This window comes from Tamandua tetradactyla, chromosome 1 (genome assembly GCF_023851605.1).
Source record: "Tamandua tetradactyla isolate mTamTet1 chromosome 1, mTamTet1.pri, whole genome shotgun sequence".
Classification (NCBI taxonomy): domain Eukaryota; kingdom Metazoa; phylum Chordata; class Mammalia; order Pilosa; family Myrmecophagidae; genus Tamandua; species Tamandua tetradactyla.
The window spans coordinates 69,836,827-69,854,303 of record NC_135327.1 but is presented as its reverse complement, the minus strand read 5'-3'; the positions used below and the strand labels follow the sequence as shown (position 1 = coordinate 69,854,303).

Here is a 17,477-nt window from a genome sequence, read left to right as displayed (position 1 = left end):
AAGCACACGGCCCCTCAAGGGATGGGGCAGGGCTGGCAAGGATTTGTGAGTACTGCTGATATTATTTATTTCTGTTGGCCACGGTGCTAAGTCTGAGATCACTCTGTAATAATTTAGTAACTGTATGCATATAGTTTATTTACTGTTATGTATGTGTGTTATATTTGAAATTAAATACTTATAAGAGGAAAATAAAAATCAAACCTGGAAATGACCACAGTCCTAAATCCCATACTATGAAAATTACATCTCCAATTTAGTGAAGTAAGGACTAAATTAGGGGAACAGTTCAAAGAAAATGCTTATTTCTATAGACTTTTGAGTAGCACAAAGAATTCTGTAAATTCATGAAATCATTGAAATCCATGATTTCAAATAACTCCATCAAAAGACAGAGGAAAGGGGCCAAATAAGGAAACAGCTTAGTTATAGGAAACTGACTTTTATAGAGTGGGGGAAGGGGGCGTTTATTTTTTTTTGTCATTTTGCTTTGTTTTGCTTTGTTTTGAGGACAGCAGCAAGTGGTTATTGTGGTGTGGTTATGTGAAGCTAAGGTTTTGACGAGGTGTGGAGCTCTGCTCTTCTGCTTGTCCCCTGCTATAGACATTGTCTTGGCAGTCACGGGCCATTGGGTTCCTTGTTGTATGCTTTCTTACTAGAAATAAGCTTGGAAGCAGCACAAATTCTAGAAGATCCAGTCTTTCTTGTTTTCTTCCCTCTTGTTCACGGACTGTGGAGAGTCTGAGTAGGGTTTGTCTATGTGTTTTTGAATTTGTGTGATGGCAAGTAGAGGGGGCCATGCAACTCTCATCATCTTTCTTGCCAAAATATTTTCTTCACTCACCAAATCCTCTGCCTCTCCTCTGGGATTACAGCTTCTCAGAAAAAAAGACGAGATGATTCTGTACATTTATGCTTTATCCCCCTGACCTAGCCTTTCCTAAGACATTAACTGTGCATAATTGAAGGAAGGAAAGAAAGGAGAAAATACAGGATGAATTGCAAGGATTCATAACTAAAAATATATGTGCTCATAATTATTAACAAGACTAAATGCCAACCAACAAACCTAGAATAAAATGTACAGCACATGGGTGAAAAAAATTCCAATTAATATATGAATGAGGGTATAAATAAGTGTAAAGGTGTAATTTTCTTTGATATGAAGACATTAGAAAAGTGTCATCTTTCCTAAAATAATATATAAATATTGCGTTCTTGGGGGTGGAGAGAGAACTTGACAAAATTCTATTCAATTTATTTGAAAGATAAAACATTCAAGAAAAATTAGGAATGAGAATAAAGAATAGAGAAAACACTATCATTATGAATTTGTAGAATCCACATGCTCGTTGTTTAAAAAGCAGTGGAAATAGACCTGTATACATATAAGAATTTAATACTTATATTTCAAATAATTAGAAAACATATATTTTAAAGATTTTAGAAAAACTGGCAAGCACTTAAAGAAAGAATGATTCCCAATTCTAGTTCCTTTTTTATGCAAAGCAGGGAAGAATCAAACTTTTGAATATAAAAATGTGTAATCATAGAAATACCAGAAGGGATGAGAATTTTTTTTAACCTTAGATTGAAATTGTTTTCAATTCAAAAATGTAACCTAGAAGCTATATAAGGAGACCTCATTTTGGCTTCATAAAATTTAGAAATGTTTAAATAACAAAGAGTATTGAAGAGAACATAACAGAAGGTACAAAGAACAAGCAAAATAAGAAACAAATAGTTATCAATTGTCAACTGCCCCAAATTAATCTACGAATTTAGGGCTAGACTAACAAAAATACTAATAAATTCAGCTGGAGGAGTGTTTGTGGTTGATTTTTGTTTTGTTTTGTTTCGTTTTGTTTAAAAAAACAATAAATATTTATTGAGGTAGTGTTTTAGTTTCCTTACTACTAAAGCAAACACAGTGAAATAGGTTGGCTTAAACAATGGGAATTTGGGGCTCCCGGTTTTGAGGCTAGAAGAAGTCCATTATCAAGGCATCTTCAATGTGATGCTTTCTTCCAGGAAAACTTGAGTCTTCCGTCACAATGCCACGGGCTCCAGGCTCCTCACTGCTCTTCCAAGTCGCATTGACTTTTAGCTTCTGGCTGATCCCTCTGGCTCTTGTGTCTGACTTTAACTCTGCTTATAAAAGACTCTAGTAATCTGGATTGAAGCCCAATCTGATTCATTTGGGCCACACCTTACCTGAAATAATATCCTAAAGAGCTCTTATTTGCTATGCGTCTACAACTACAGGAATGGATTAAGTATAAGAACATGTTTTTCTGGGGCACCAGAGATAAATAGAAAGTTACTTTTATAGCTTTATCACACCTTGTAGCATATAGAAATGATATTTGAAGTTTCAGATTGTCCATGTGTTCAAGTCAAACTTCAATTATGTTTTAAATAACAGTGGACCAATTAAATAAATTAAAGCACAATATTTATCCTATCTAAAAGGGTCCAAAGAAAGTGAAATTATATATTCTTAAGAATTATATTAAAACCATCTTCATTCTGGAAATGCTACTTTAGAAATTATAATCCTATAAAACCTCAATAAGAGCAAACGCAGCATTAATTCAGTGGCGAAAGTTAAATGAAAAGACATCATCAGAGTCATCTTGGAGAAATCACATCAGATGTCCAGCTATATAGTGGATGTCCAGGGTTTAGCTGCTATAAACCTGAATCAAACCTTCAAGTGACCCAGAATTCCTCATATTCACAGCTCACACCTCTGCTTTTTTGGGACCTGATGATTGTGTGGATGCCCTGACCCTCTCTGGCAGAGGGGTCAATTGGAAAACCACAGTGCCATTTGTATGCTTTTCCACACTATCATAAATGGAATTCTTTCCTTAACTTCATTTGGGAACTTTTATTGCCAGTGTATAGAAGTACAATTGATATTTGTATATTCTTTTAGAACTTGCCAGCATTGTTGAACTTGTTTATTATTTCTAAAGTTTTTTATTGGATCCCTTAGGATTTTCTATATACAAGATTATGCACATAGAGTTGTTTTATTTCTTCCTTTCCTATCTTGATGCCGTTTAATTCAATTTCTTGCATACTTTCCGTGGTGAAAGCTGACAGCCATGTTGAATAGAACTGGTAAGAGCAGACATGGATTCTTGTTCCTGATTTTATGGGGGAAGCTAACAGTCCTTCATTATTAAGTTTGATGTGAATTTTCCATAGATGTCCTTTATCAGGTTAAGGAAATTCCTATATTGTTTGTGGAGTGTTTTTTTTTATCATGAAGGGGTGATTGGATTTTGTCAAGTACTCTGCATCATTTGAGGTGATGATGTGACTTTGTTCTTTATTATGTTGATGAGTGTATCATAATAATTGATGTTCAGATATTGAATCAACCTTGCATTCCAGAGACAAATCCCATTTGATCATGTAGCATCTCTCTATATGTTGCTGTATTTGGTCTGTTAGTATTTTGCTGAAGATTTTTGCATATATATACTCATAGTCAATATAGTGATGCATAATTTAATTTTCTTGTGATTTCTTGGTCTGGTTTTGGTATCAGGGTAATATTGATACCAGTATTACTGATACTCAGGCCGCATAGACTGAGTTGGGAAGAGTTCTCTCCTATTTTTGCAAGACTTGGTGAAGAATTGCTACTAATTCTTATTTTAAAGCTTGATTGAATTCATCAGAGAAGCCAGTTGGATCTGGGTTTGGGGGGATTTTTTTAAAGTTAATAAATTAATATCTTTGCTCTTATAAAGCAGCCCAGATTTTTAACTTATTCTTGAGTCCATTTCAGTAGTTCGTGTCTGTTCTAGTTTGCTAGCTGCCAGAATGCAACACACCAGAGACGGATTGGCTTTTAATAAAAGGGGATTTTTTTTGTCAGTTCTTCAGAGGAAAGGCAGCTAACTTTCCGCTGAGGTTCTTTCTTACGTGGAAGGCACAGGATGGTCTCTGCTGGTCTTCTCTCCAGGCCCCTGGGTTCCAAAAACTTTCCCCGGGGTGACTCCTTTCTGCATCTCCAAAGGCCTGGGCTGAGCTGCTAGTGCTGAGATGAGGAATGCTGAGCTGCTTATCTGTGCTACATTGCGTTCTCTCATTTAAGCACCAGCCAATTAAGTCAAACATCACTCATTGCAGCAGACACACCTCCTAGCTGACTGCAAATGTAATTAGCAACAGATGAGGTTCACATACCATTGGCTTATGTCCGCAGCAACAAGACTAGGTATGCTCACCTGGCCAAGTTGATAACTGAATCTAACTAACACAGTGTCTTTCTAAAAATGTGTCCATTTCATCTATCTAAGTTTTGGCATACATTTGTTCAGAGTATTTCACAGACATTCTTTTTATTTCTGTAATTTTGCTAGTGATGTATCCTCTTTCATTACTAGTTTTAATATTTTGAATCTTTTCCTTATTTGTCTGCTCAGATTAGCTAAGTTTTATCAATGTTGTTCATCTTTTCAGTGACCAATTTGTAGTTTCTTTGATTTCTCTTCTATTTTTATCTTTATTCATTAATTTCCAATCCTTCATTCTGCTTCCTTTATTTAAATTTGTGCCTCTTTTTCTAGAATTTTATGATGGAGAATTAGGTTACTGACTTTTAGGTCTTTTTTTCTTAAATGTAGGCATGTATAGCTATAAATTTCCCTCCAAGCACTACTTTAGCTGCATCCCATAAGTTTTTGCATGTTATGTCTTCTTTTTCATTTACTTCAAAGTATTTTTCTAATTTTCATTTGACCTATTGGTTATTTAGGAGTGTGTTGATTAATTTCCACAGATTTGCGAATTTTCAAATTTTTCAACTATTGGTTTCTAATTTCATTCCATTGTAATAGAAAAACATATTTTGTATGATTTTAATCCTTGTAAATTTATTGAGGATTGCTTTATATTGTAACACATGGTCTTTCCTGGAGAATGTTCCATATACACTCAAGAAGAAGATGTATTCTGCTGTCCCTATGTGGAAATGTTCCTAAATATCTGTTAGATCTAGTCAGTTTATAGTGTTGCTCACATCTTCTATTTCCTTGTTGTTCTTCTATTCTATTTAATAATGTATTTATACATTATTTATACAATGTATATATATATAATAATGTATTTAATAATACATTATTAAAATGTAGTATTGAACTGTTCATCTGCTTCTGTTGATTTGTCTATTGTCTATTTTGTCTATTTCTCCCTTCAATTCTGTCAGTTTCTATTTCATGTATTTTGGGGCTTTGTTGTTAGGTGCATAAATGATTATAATTGTTGTATTTCCCCATTGATTTCACCCTTTTATCATTATAGAGTCTCTCTTTCTGCCCAATAACATTTTTTTAAACTTTTTTATTGGATAGTGTAACATATATGCAAAGCAAAGAAATAAAAAAGCAATGGTTTTCAAAGCATTCTTCAACAAGTAGTTACAGGAGAGATTCCAGGTTTTTGTCATGGGCTACCATACAATCCTTTCATATTTTTCCTTCTAGTTGCTCCAGAATAGAGGAGTCTAGAGGCTTAAATATTTGTTGATCATCACAATTGACTTTTTTTCCTTCTTTTTTTGTGAAAAATAACATATATACAAAAAAGCAAAAAATTTCAAAGCACAGCACCACAATTAGTTGTAGAGCATATTTCAGAGTTTGATATGGGTTACAATTCTACAATTCTAGTGTTTACTTTAGCTGTTCTAAAATATTGGAGACTGAAAGGGATTTCAATTTAATGATTCAGCATTCATATACATTTGTTAAATCCTATCTTCTCTGCATAATTTCACCATCACCTTTGATCTTTCCATTCCTCTCTTTAGGGGTGTTTGGGATATGGCAATTCTAAATTATTCATATTGGAAGGATTTGTCATTAATATGGGGTAGGGAGATGGAACTATCCAATACTCTGGAGAGGCTGGGCTAGGTTTCAGGACTTATCAGGACCAGGGACCCATCTGGAGGTTGTAGGTTTCTGGAAAGTTACACTAGTGCATGGAACCCTTGTGGAATCTTATATATTGCCCTAGGTGTTCTTTAGGATTGGCTGGAATGGTCCTGGTTGGGGGTTGGGAGGTTATGATAGGTAGCAGTGTCTAACTGAAGCTTGCATAAGAGCAACTTCCAGAGTAGCTTCTTGACTATTTGAATTCTCTCTGCCACTGATACTTTATTAATTACACTTCTTTTCCCTCTTTTGGTCAGGATGGAATTGTTGATCCCACAGTGCCAGGGCCAGATTAATCCCTGGGTGTCAACTCCTATGTTTCCAGGGAGACTTCCACCCCTGGATATCATGTCCCACATAGAGGGGAAGGCAATGATTTCACCTGCAGAGTTGGGTTTAGAGAGAGTGAGGCCACATCTGAGAAATAAAAGTGGTCCTCCAGAAGTATCTTTTAGTCATGCCTATAGGTAGTATAAGCGTCTCCTCTACCTACATAAGCTTCACAAGTGTAAGCCTCAGAAACGAGAGATGGCTTATGATTTGGGTGTCCCTAAAGTTTGACCCAGTATCAGGTGATTCCCTCATGGTGAGGTTTAATAGCTCCATATTCTTTCTCCCATCCCTCAAGGGACTTTGCCAATACTTTATGATTATTTGCTTAATATACTCTAGGATATATCCAGGCATTACAATAATCTATACAGGATTAAAGGATCTCATTCTTATTCTGGGCTCCCTATGTTTCAGTTGTTCAAATGAGCTATACAGATAGATTGAGTTAGATTATGCACTACCGAACATTTCAGTTCCAGACCAAATAAACCTTGCTTCCTTTGGTCTCAAAGAGTATGTGTGGTTCTAAAATACAGACATTGTCTCCCTTACCCTTGTGTTCTGAATTACTTTAACCCCAACCTGATTGGCTTCATTCTTATCTGTAAACATCAGGTTATATATATATATATATATATATATATATATATATATCAGCCTCTCAAAATCCAGAAATAATAATCACCGCTCTGGACTTAATGTGTCTGCTCTAAAAGCTTACAATCTAGGCCCCTGTTTTCTTATAAGCATTTTCTAAAGGTGACCATACCATTGTTGTTCTTTTGTTTCTGGTTTATTTTGCTTCACCAAATGTCCCACAAGTTCATTCACATTGTTGTATGCCTCACAACTTTGTTCCTTTCTGTAGCAGTACAACCTTCATTCGCCAGTCAGCTTCTCAGTCAGTGCATCCTTCAGCCACCTGCATTCATCAAGTATCACATATAGGGCCCAAACTCCACAGTCCATCAACATTCTCAATTTTAGGTTAATTTCATTGTTCCCAAGAGAAAGAAAACCAATAAACATACCCTTGCTAAATAGAAAATCTAAACCTCCTCTTAACTCTGTCCCTCTCCCCATTATTTACCTCTGCTGTTGCTGTGGTAGTGCTGATGTTCATTTTTTGTTTTAAAGTCCCATTTGTCTAATCTTAGTATAGCCGCACCAGCTATTTGAATCATATATCTTTTTCTATCCATTTGTTTTCACCCAACTTTATCTTTGAATCCAAGTTTTTTCTCTTATTGACAGAATATAGTGGAATCTTATTTTGTTTTGTTTTTTACCTAGTATAAAATTCTCTGATTTTTAATTAGATGGTTTTATTCATTAATGTTTAATGTTATTATTGATATATAATTGCATTTATGCCTGTCATTTTACTTTTGTTTTTTGTGTTTTATGTCTTTTCTGTTCCTTTTTTCACCTTTGCTGTCTTTTGTATTAAGTGAATTTTTTTTCTAATTTACCCTTTTAATTCGTTAAATGATATTTTCACGACATTTTCTGCATTATTTTGTTAGTAGTTATTTTGGGGCTTACCATACACATCTTAACTTATCAGAAGTTACTTAAGATTTATTCTAAATTTCATTGAGATGCAGAAGCCTTACTCCTATGTAACTCCAGTCCCTCCTCCCGATTTTTCTTTTATTCTTATATATATTACTCTACATATGTTAGCAATCCAAAAATACATGTTATAATTATCACTTTATGTAATTTTTTGTCTTCTAAAGAAGCTGAGAGAAGAAAGGAGAGAAAGTATATATAGAGAGACTTTGTTATATTAATCTTTTTATCTTTTCTGGTTCTCTTCATTTAATTGTTTAGATTTGAGTAAACATCTGGCACTTCCTAGTTACATCACTACAGCCTGCTTTCTTTGTGCCATTACTTTCAAATATATTACATTCTTATATGTTATAGACCCAACAATGCAATTCTTTTCATATTGTTTAACATAACTATTTTTAAAAAACAGTTTTGAGAAGAAATATGCATTTTAACTGCCTTATATATTTACAGAATTATCTTAGCTGCTTTTATTTGTGTTATCACAGAATTCAAATTACAATTTAGGGACACATGCTTTTAGTCTGAAGAACTTCCTTAGTGTTTCTTGTAAGGTGGGTCTGCTAGCAAAGAATTCTCTCAATCTTTGCTCATTCCGGAATATCTTTATTTCATTTTCTTTTCTGAAAGAAAGTTATACTGGATAGAAGATTTTCACTTGAAAGTTTTGGTTTGTTTTTCCTTTTGCACTTTTTGTATATTATCTTACTACCTTCTGGCTTCTGTTGTTTTGGATGAAAAGTCAGCTGTAAATCTTACTGAGGTTTCCTTATATGGGATGAGTCATTCTTATCTCGCACTTTCAAAGCTGCCTCTTATTCTTTGACTTTCAACATTTTTACTGTGATATGCCTGGGTGTAAATATCTATATTGCATCCTACTTAGGTGTCATGGTTAGGGACAGGTGTCAACTTGGCCAAGTTGTGGTACCTGTTCATCTGATTGGGCAAGCGTTGGCCTGTCTGTTGCAATGAGGACATTTCATAGGATTAGGTCATGATCACGTCAGCTACATCCACAGCTGATTCCATTTGTAATCAGCCAAAGGGGAGTGTCTTCTGCAATTAGTGATGCTAAATCCAATCATGGGAAGCCTTTTAAGGAGGACTCAGAGGAGACAGATTCCATTCCTGCTTTGGCTGGTGAGCCTCTCCTGTGGAGTTCGTCCAGGCCATCCATTGGAGTCATCGGCTTCGCAGCCTGCCCTGTGGATTTTGGACTCTGCATTCCTACGGTCACGTGAGACACTTTCATAAATTTTATATTTGCAAGTGTTCCCTGTTGATTCTGTTTCTCTAGAGAACCCTAACTAATACATTAGGGTTGATTAAACTTCTTAAATGTATAGAGTAATGACTTCTCATCAAATATGTAACGTTTTTCAGCCATTATTTCTTCAAATTTTTTTCTGCTCTTTTCTCTCTCCTTTCTTGTTGTAATACTCTCATTATGCATATATTGGTACAATTAGTGGCATCCCACTTTTCTCTGAAGCTCTTTTCATTTTTCTTAATTCTTTTTTTCCCTGGTTCTTGAAATTGCCTATCTCTATCAATCTATCCTCACATTTGTCAATTCTTTCTTCTGCCAGTTCATACTCTTGAGTTCCTCTACTGAATTTTTCACTTCAGTTATTGTAATTTTCACCTCCAGAGTTTCCATAATGCTCTTTTTATAATTTCTGTCACTTTACTGATACTCTCTATTTGATCAGCTATTGTCATCATACCTTCCTTTATTTCTTTAAGCATGGTTATCTTTTTTTATTAATATTTTCATTGAGAAATCTTCACACATATTCATTCCATACATAGTGTACAATCAGTGGCTCCCAACATCTTTACATAGTTGTGTATTCATCATCATGTTCATTTTTAGAACATTTGCATCACTCCAGAAAAAGAAATAAAAAGAAAAAACTCATACATACCATACACCTTACCCCTCCCACTCATTGATAACTAATATTTCCATCTACCCAATTTGTTTTAACCTTTGTCCCCCCATTATTTATTTATTTATTATTCATCTTTTTTACTCATCTCTCCATATCCTGGATAAAAGGGACAGCAGGCACAAGGTTTTCACAATCACATTGTAAATGTTATATCTTTATACAATCGTCTTCAAGAATCAAGGCTATTGGAATACATCTCAACAGTTTCAGGTACTTCCCTCCACCCACTCCAATATACCATAAACTAAAAAGGGACATATATATATATATATATATATATATATTGCATAAGAATAACCTCCAGGATAACCTCTCAACTCTGTTTGAAATATCTCAGCCATTGAAACTGTGTTTTGCCTCATTTCTCTCTTCCCCCTTTTGGTCAAGAAGCTTTTCTCAATCCCTTGATGCCAGTTCACAGTTCATCCTGGGATTTCTGTCCCATGTTAACAGGAAGATTTATACCCCTGGTAGTCATGCCCCATATAGAAGGGAGAGCAGTGAGTTCCCTGCTGAGTTGGCTTAGAGAGAACAGCCACATCTGAGCAACAAGAGAGGTTCTCTGGGGGTGACTCTTGGGTCTAATTTTAAGTAGGCTTAGCCTATCCTTTGCAGGAATAAGTTTCATAGGGGCAAACCCCAAGATTAAGGGCTAGGCCTATTGATTTGGTTGTCCCTACTGCTTGCAAGAATATCAGAAATTCTCCAAATGGGGAAGTTGATTATTTCCTCCTTTCTCTCCATTTCTCCAAGGGGACTTTGCAAATACTTCTTTATTCATTGCCCAAATTACTCCAGGATTTATTGGGGTATCACACTAACCTGGACAAACCAACAAAATTTCACACCCTATTCAAGATTCCAAAGCATGGTTTTCTTTGATTGTATTTGTAATAGGTGCTTTAAGTATTTATCTGCTAAGTCTGAAACCTGGGCCCTCCCAAAGCTATCTCTATTGCTTGATTTTTCCCTGTGGATGGGTTACATTTCCCTATTCCCTTTTTAAGTCTCAAAATTTTTGTTCAAAACTGGACTCTTCAGATAATATATTGTAGAAATTATTTATACTGATCTGTCCCTACCTCCTGGGCTAGATTTTGCAGTCTTGTTGGTTGTGTTGTTTTTTTTTTCCCTATGTAAAGTATGGATATTTATTTCAAGTTTTAGATCCCAATTAATCTCCAAAAAACAAAACATGACTTCTCAGAGTAGCTGAGGCTGTTAGGATGATTTCAGGGAGGCTGCAGGAGTTTCAGGCCCTCAGGAACACATTTCATCTATCTTAATAAAAAGTCCCTGACATCCAATATACTTTTAAGAGTGAAAAGAAACAAAATTCCAACATGGGGCTGAGTCATTCAATGTGCACACACAAATGTAAATGAGCAGCTAAACCTTGGCAACTCTCTAAGAATTTTTTTGTGGGATTTTATGGGGTTTTAGTTGTTGTTGTTTTCCACTTTCTTTTGCTACCCAGTCTATTTAACACTTGCGAACTCCCAATGGGTCCCCAGCTTTAAGTACATGAAATATCCTGATGAAATTAGAATTACTTCTCCAACAATCTAAAAACAGACCAAATGTGTTTTGCTGTGAACGCTATATAGAGAAAAAGTGAGGAGGGAGTTTGGGTTTTTTTTTTTTTTTTTTTAAGAGTTAATACAATGATGGAAGAGTAACAAATGCAAGAATTCAGACGTTCTGCGGAAGGGTTACTTTCTCTCTGTTATGAAATCCATAAAAAGGAGCAAACTGAGCTCCAGAAGGGGAATGTGCAGGAGCCTTGTTTGTTTTCCCCACCTGCTGTGAAAAAGTTTTTGCTAAGGGGCGAATGTTAAGTCCCCACTTACTCCCCTCCCTGTGGCCTGAGATGGGAGGGCAGCACAGGGGCATCGAAAGAACATGTCATGACTCCTCATTCAGAATCATCAGCATCTTTCTCCTTCCCATCTTCATCATCAGTGTCGTCATTGTACAAGTGGTCATAAAGCAAATCTGAGCTGGAAGGCACTTTAATTTGGGTGTGGTATTCCTCCAGGATTATAAGGACCTTTACTCTAACATTTTTTACTTTGGCTTTAGTGGCTGAAACCTGTTTCCTAATGATTTCAGCATATTCTTTGTATCTTCCTTTACTATCCCTCCATTTCCCAAATATAACTTGAAGCATCCAGATTGTCTGGGAGAAGGTGCTGGGCACATTAAGCAGTGAGATTACACTTGCTAGGATCCTCCTGTCATTCTGAGTAGGATTCTAGCTTTCGGAGGGCAGTTTTCCACTCTGTGGGTCATCTACAGGTGGATGAAGAATTGAAATTCATACTTCTCCATTTTCATAAATGTTGGGATATCACATTTTGGTCAAGAATCTGAAATTAGGGAGTAAATATAGGTAGTCAGTAGGAAATTTAATATGGGCCTTGAAGTAGCCACCTTCATTGCAGATTTTGGAGGGGGGTTTTCTGAAGATCGCCACCTCCCAATTGTGGAGATTAGACTCATCCATCAGGTGATCGAGAAGCCCTCCACTGGTTCCTCTTGCAGGGATTTCAGCTCGAGCATTAGGGTATTTTGTGAACTGATCATCTGCTATCTCACTCATCAACTAGGCCAGACCAGGCCCCTCCCTTCCACTTGCCCTCCAGACAGGCCATACTAGGCCCCTGTCTTCACATTATTGGTGGGCTAGACCAGGCCCCGGACAGCCCATGAGCTGGCCTGGGGTCATCCTCACACACAACAACATGGGCCAGGCCAGGTCCTTCTCTTCACACTTGGGCTAGGCAGGGGAGAAGCAGTCTCTGTCCAAGGCCAACCCCGCCCCTACTGGAGGGGGCCTTAACTTGGGTGGGGGTAGAGGTGGAGGTGGAGGTGGAGGGAGGCAGCAGAGGGTAAATGATTTGAGGGAAGGGGGCCAGAGAATGCCATCCTTGCTCACCCGCTTGTCCTCCTTGCTTGTTTATTTATTTGTGACTTGGCTGGACAGTGTTAGTGACGTGTACAGCATGGAGGTTCTGATACCAATGCTCAGATAGTACACTCTTGGACATGTGCAGTCACCCTGTGATGAGAGTGATTTTAGCAGGGTTCCCTTTGACTGTCTTTCCTTGAAATCTGTGTTAATCTGTCTGCCTTTGTTCATATTACACCCAGCTTTTAGTAGTCGCTAATTGCCAGCTGATTGCTCTATTGTTTGCAACAATATCCTGAGACATGTATAGCTTTATATTCTTATCTAATTAATAATCTTTGAGGCCAGTTATTGAGGTTTGTTCTGGTCCCCAGAGAGCTCTACTTATCAATCTCTTTCACTGGTCCTCTCTGTTAAACTAGCTGATCTGTTAATCATATTGCTTTCAAGGCGCTACCAGCCTCCTCTTAATTGCTTACCACCAAAATCCCCATTAGTTTCAAGAACATCCTTCTATTTCCCCATAGTATATTCCAAATAATGTCAGTTCACTTGGGTGGAGCTTTGGAGCATTCTGTTATTATAGCCTGCCTAGTTTTATCTCAAACTTTAAAATAGCAATATAGAAATAAATGGATGTGAAGAAAAAGGACAGTATTTTACTGATGCCTATTTTGCAGTTAAAACAGGACTATAAAAGGCTACTTCCATAATGGTGTCATAAGGATCTCTGTGGACCCTCTCCCGGTGAAACAAGAACAACTGGTGAAAATGATAAACAAACAGGCATTTTAAAGGCTCTGAACAAATTCTCTGTGTCAGTCTTCCAGAGTTAGGGGCAAGGACAGTGGCCTCCTTATTTCAGAGTGGCACCCCTGCTTTATGAGCAGAGAGCTTTGCTGGGGCTACAGCCTCTGGTCTTCTTAGCTTATCTTTCCTGATGTCAAACCTCTACCTTAAAAGCAAGATGTGGCAAAGGATATCAGGGCCCTGGTATGCTCAGACTGTGCGCCTTATGTAAACCTTACACCTTACCCGTGGGAGCTGGGTGAAGGAAGGAAGACCCAGTCTTTCAGCCACACTCACCTGGAATTTAGCCTCTGCAACACAGAGTTGGGGGAGAATAATAAATGCTGACAACCTGTCCCTTCTGGAGAGAAACTTTGACTAGAAATTGAAGGTAAATGGAAGCCGCTAGATGAAGCTTCTATAATGATAAGCAGAGGGGAGGGAGAGAGAGAGAGAGCAGGTTGTGCTTCAGGTGCCACAGACTCTTGCTGTTTGTGATGGTTTGAAGCTGTACCTACCCCAGAAAACATCATGTTCTTAAAGCCCATCCATTCTGGAGGGTGTAGACTTATCGTGGGTGGGACCTTTTGATCAGGTTATTTCAGTTGAGGCCTGTCCCAGGTGGTCTTATTCCTCTTATTGGAGTATTTTTTTGGTGGGAGGGGTGGCTCATGGTCCCCGGAACTCAAACCCGGGTCTCCCGCATGGCAGGCGAGCATTCTACCTCTGAACCTCCAGTGCACCATGGAGCCCTTTTTAAGAGCTGAGATTTAGTGAAGTGCACAGAGAAGCTGTGAGAGAAGCAGTCAGAAGCTAGAAGCAAGACAATCAGGGAGAGAAGGGAAAGGATCAGGAGACATGCCGTATGCCTTGAGGATTGCCAGTGGCTGGTTACCAGGGAGGAAGCATTGCCTGTTGATGCCTTGATTTGGACATTTTCATGGCCTCAGAATTGTAAACTTGTAAGTTTATAAATCCCCATGGTAAAAGCCTGTCAATTTCTGTTATATTGCATCTGGTCAGCTTTAGCAAACTAAAACACTACACTTAATGAAATTTTGATAATCTTGAATAAATGTTTTTTCATTTGCCATAACCCTTAGGACAATCTCCAGAGACTTTAAAATGCCTGTTTGTTTACCGTTTCCACCAGTTGTTGTTTCACTGGGGAGAAGTTCCACAGAGCTGGTATTTCAGAAGTAGCCTTTTATAGTCCTGCTTTAACAGCAAAATAGCTACCAGTAAAATACTGTCCATTTTTTTTCACATCCATTTATTTATATATTGCTACTTTAAAGTTTGAGATAAAGCAATGCTTTAAAGTAACCACAAAAAGTTAAAAATTAAAAGCAGATTATAAATTTATGTTACATAGCATAATCCCAATTTTGTGAAAAAAATCAGAATATTCAGAGAGAAAAAATATAGAGTAGCATTTATTACCTTTGTAATATAAAAAAGAAGAAAAGTATTTAATAAAATTACTCAGAAGATGACTATATGCATTTATGTCTATACCAAAATGTTAACACTTTTATTTCTAGATGATAGGATTTAAACAAAGAAAGATTCATGCTGCTAAACTAACGCTATTTATTGCATATATTACTGAGTAACAACAAATTAAACTAAGTATGTAGTAATTTCAATAAATTAGGAAAAATGTACTCCCCCCAACACACACATGCACAAGTAAGTAAAGCAGAAGGAAGGAATTTGTAAAGATTAAAAACATGACTATAAAATTAATGACAAAAATTAAGTAATCAATCCAGGAGGTAATTCTTTAGGCAAAACAAATAAAACAATACCTTCCTAATATAAAGCTCAATATGATAAAAAAAGATTAAGTATAATAAATATACCAAATAAAAATGAGAAAGAAAAATAAATTTCAGAAAATTAAATTAATTATTAAAAATTTTTAGGAGGATAGAATAGCTATCAACGCTCAACCTATGTACCAAAACTGATTCTAGCAGAGATAGAAAACCTAAATATAGTGTTTGAAGATCTATCCTTCTAATAGTACCTACCCATATGATTTCACAGGAAAAATATACCCAACTAATTTAGAGGAATATAAGCCCAAAATGCTTTTGAAACTGTTACAGGAAATATAGATGGAAAAGTCTTCCATATGTGACACTGGTATCAAAACTGGACAAAGATATCACAAATTTTAAAACAAAACAACTTCATGCCAGTCTTACTGACATTCATGCCAAAAAAGAACTTTAAATAAAACATTAGCAAACACAATCCAGCAGGAGATTAAAAGAACACTATACAATGATCATATGTGTTTTAAATAAGGAACAGAAATGTTTTACTATTAGGAAATACTAACTTAAAATATGAATGACCTTCACCAAAAAAGGGAAGAAACTATCATTTGATTTTCTCCATAGTAGCATTTGATAAAATTAAATATTCACTCCTAATTTTAAAAATATACTCACTATAAAAGAGATTGGTATAATTTTTTAGAAAAATAAGAATATATCTCAGGTCAAAGTCAGCACTATTTAATGGTACAATATCAGAAATACTGCTAATAAGATCAATTCAAAATTCTCACAATAGAACTTTTAATGTATATTTCTTTTCTCATTGTTGAAAACACACTTACTCACATGTTTATTAATTCTTATAGCTAGAGAGAATTTTCCATTTATAATATGGCTGAGTAGTATATTATGTTCATAATACAGGCTATTGTGAGTCCTTGCATAATCACAGTATATAGTAATTTATACTAATTTCCTAAGGCTTAAAAAATAATTTCACTCAAATTATTACAGAGGTTTATAGTTGTTGTATCTCTGCCCTCAAGACATATTGTTCTTGCTTATGATGTGGGAAATTTTCAGCAGTGATGCAATCTCCAATTTTATTTTTTCCCATGGGGAAATACAATTCTTTTCGGCACTATCACTTTTTGAGACATTCATCAAAAGCGCATTTCACAAAAAGGCAGCGCTGCCGGGAATGAGCCTTCTCACCTAGCCCCCACATGTGTCTATGCCTGCAGAACTCAAATTTCTGCAATGTGAATGTAGCTGGCCTCCACTGGAATAGAGCTATAACTGTAATTGGTATTTGAAAAGGCCAAGTAAGCTGGACTTTCAGAACAGACCCTCTTTTGTATGAGGTGATCTGAGGAAACAATCAGTTTGAATTTCCTAACTTCAGGGCAGTTGTTCCTTCATCTTAACCATTAATAATTAAGATTTGTATCTTTATAAAATAGAAGGCTTGGATGCCCGAAGCTATCAATAACCACCTGCAAATCATATTGTGCTTTGTATTTTTAAGTGACTCAATGCAACAAAATGCTGTGGGGTTGCCAGTCTCCACCTTTCCCCTCCTTGGCCGGCTCGGCTCCCTTAACAGTTCTTGGCTCCGTTTATCCCCTCAGCTATGCCAATTTGGACCAGGAAAAAAGCTCCAGGCCGGTGGGCTGCTGCTGGAGCAGAAGAGCTTGGTTACCTGGGGGCACCTTTCCAAGCTCCTGTTGATGCCCAAGTCTCTTAGTGAGTGCCAATGACTCAACTCACTTCGCGGAAGCTGTAACAGGCCAGTGACTCTGCGGATGTAATTTAGAGATGTGAGAAGGGTTTTCCCCCCTCATATTTCCCTCTTGATTTGCTTTGATGAATAAAATTGAGTAAGACTGGAATATCCAGATTGCCAGCACCTGACCTCAGGGTGCACAGTCTGCATGAGCAGTTTTTTGCCTTTTTTAAAAAAAAAAAAAATGTAATTCCATAGCAGCCACCTGCCATAAAGGAATTTGAGAAGTGTTGTCTAACTGTGGAAAATCTTAGTTCACTTTCAGCATTTGGAGTCCCTGTAGCAGGCAATTTGGGTTTGAAGAGAAGGCTGGTTTGTCCACCCCAGGCCTCTGCTTCCAGAAAGATTTATGTGCTGAACTCTGAGCCAGTCTCA

The 17,477-nt window shown here is 36.7% G+C and overlaps 1 pseudogene; it reads right to left on the bottom strand.

The window, feature by feature from the left end:
- Positions 1 to 11,741: 11,741 nt before the first annotated feature.
- LOC143684808 (ubiquitin-conjugating enzyme E2 R2-like) lies at positions 11,742 to 16,476 on the bottom strand (annotated as a pseudogene).
- Positions 16,477 to 17,477: the final 1,001 nt, after the last annotated feature.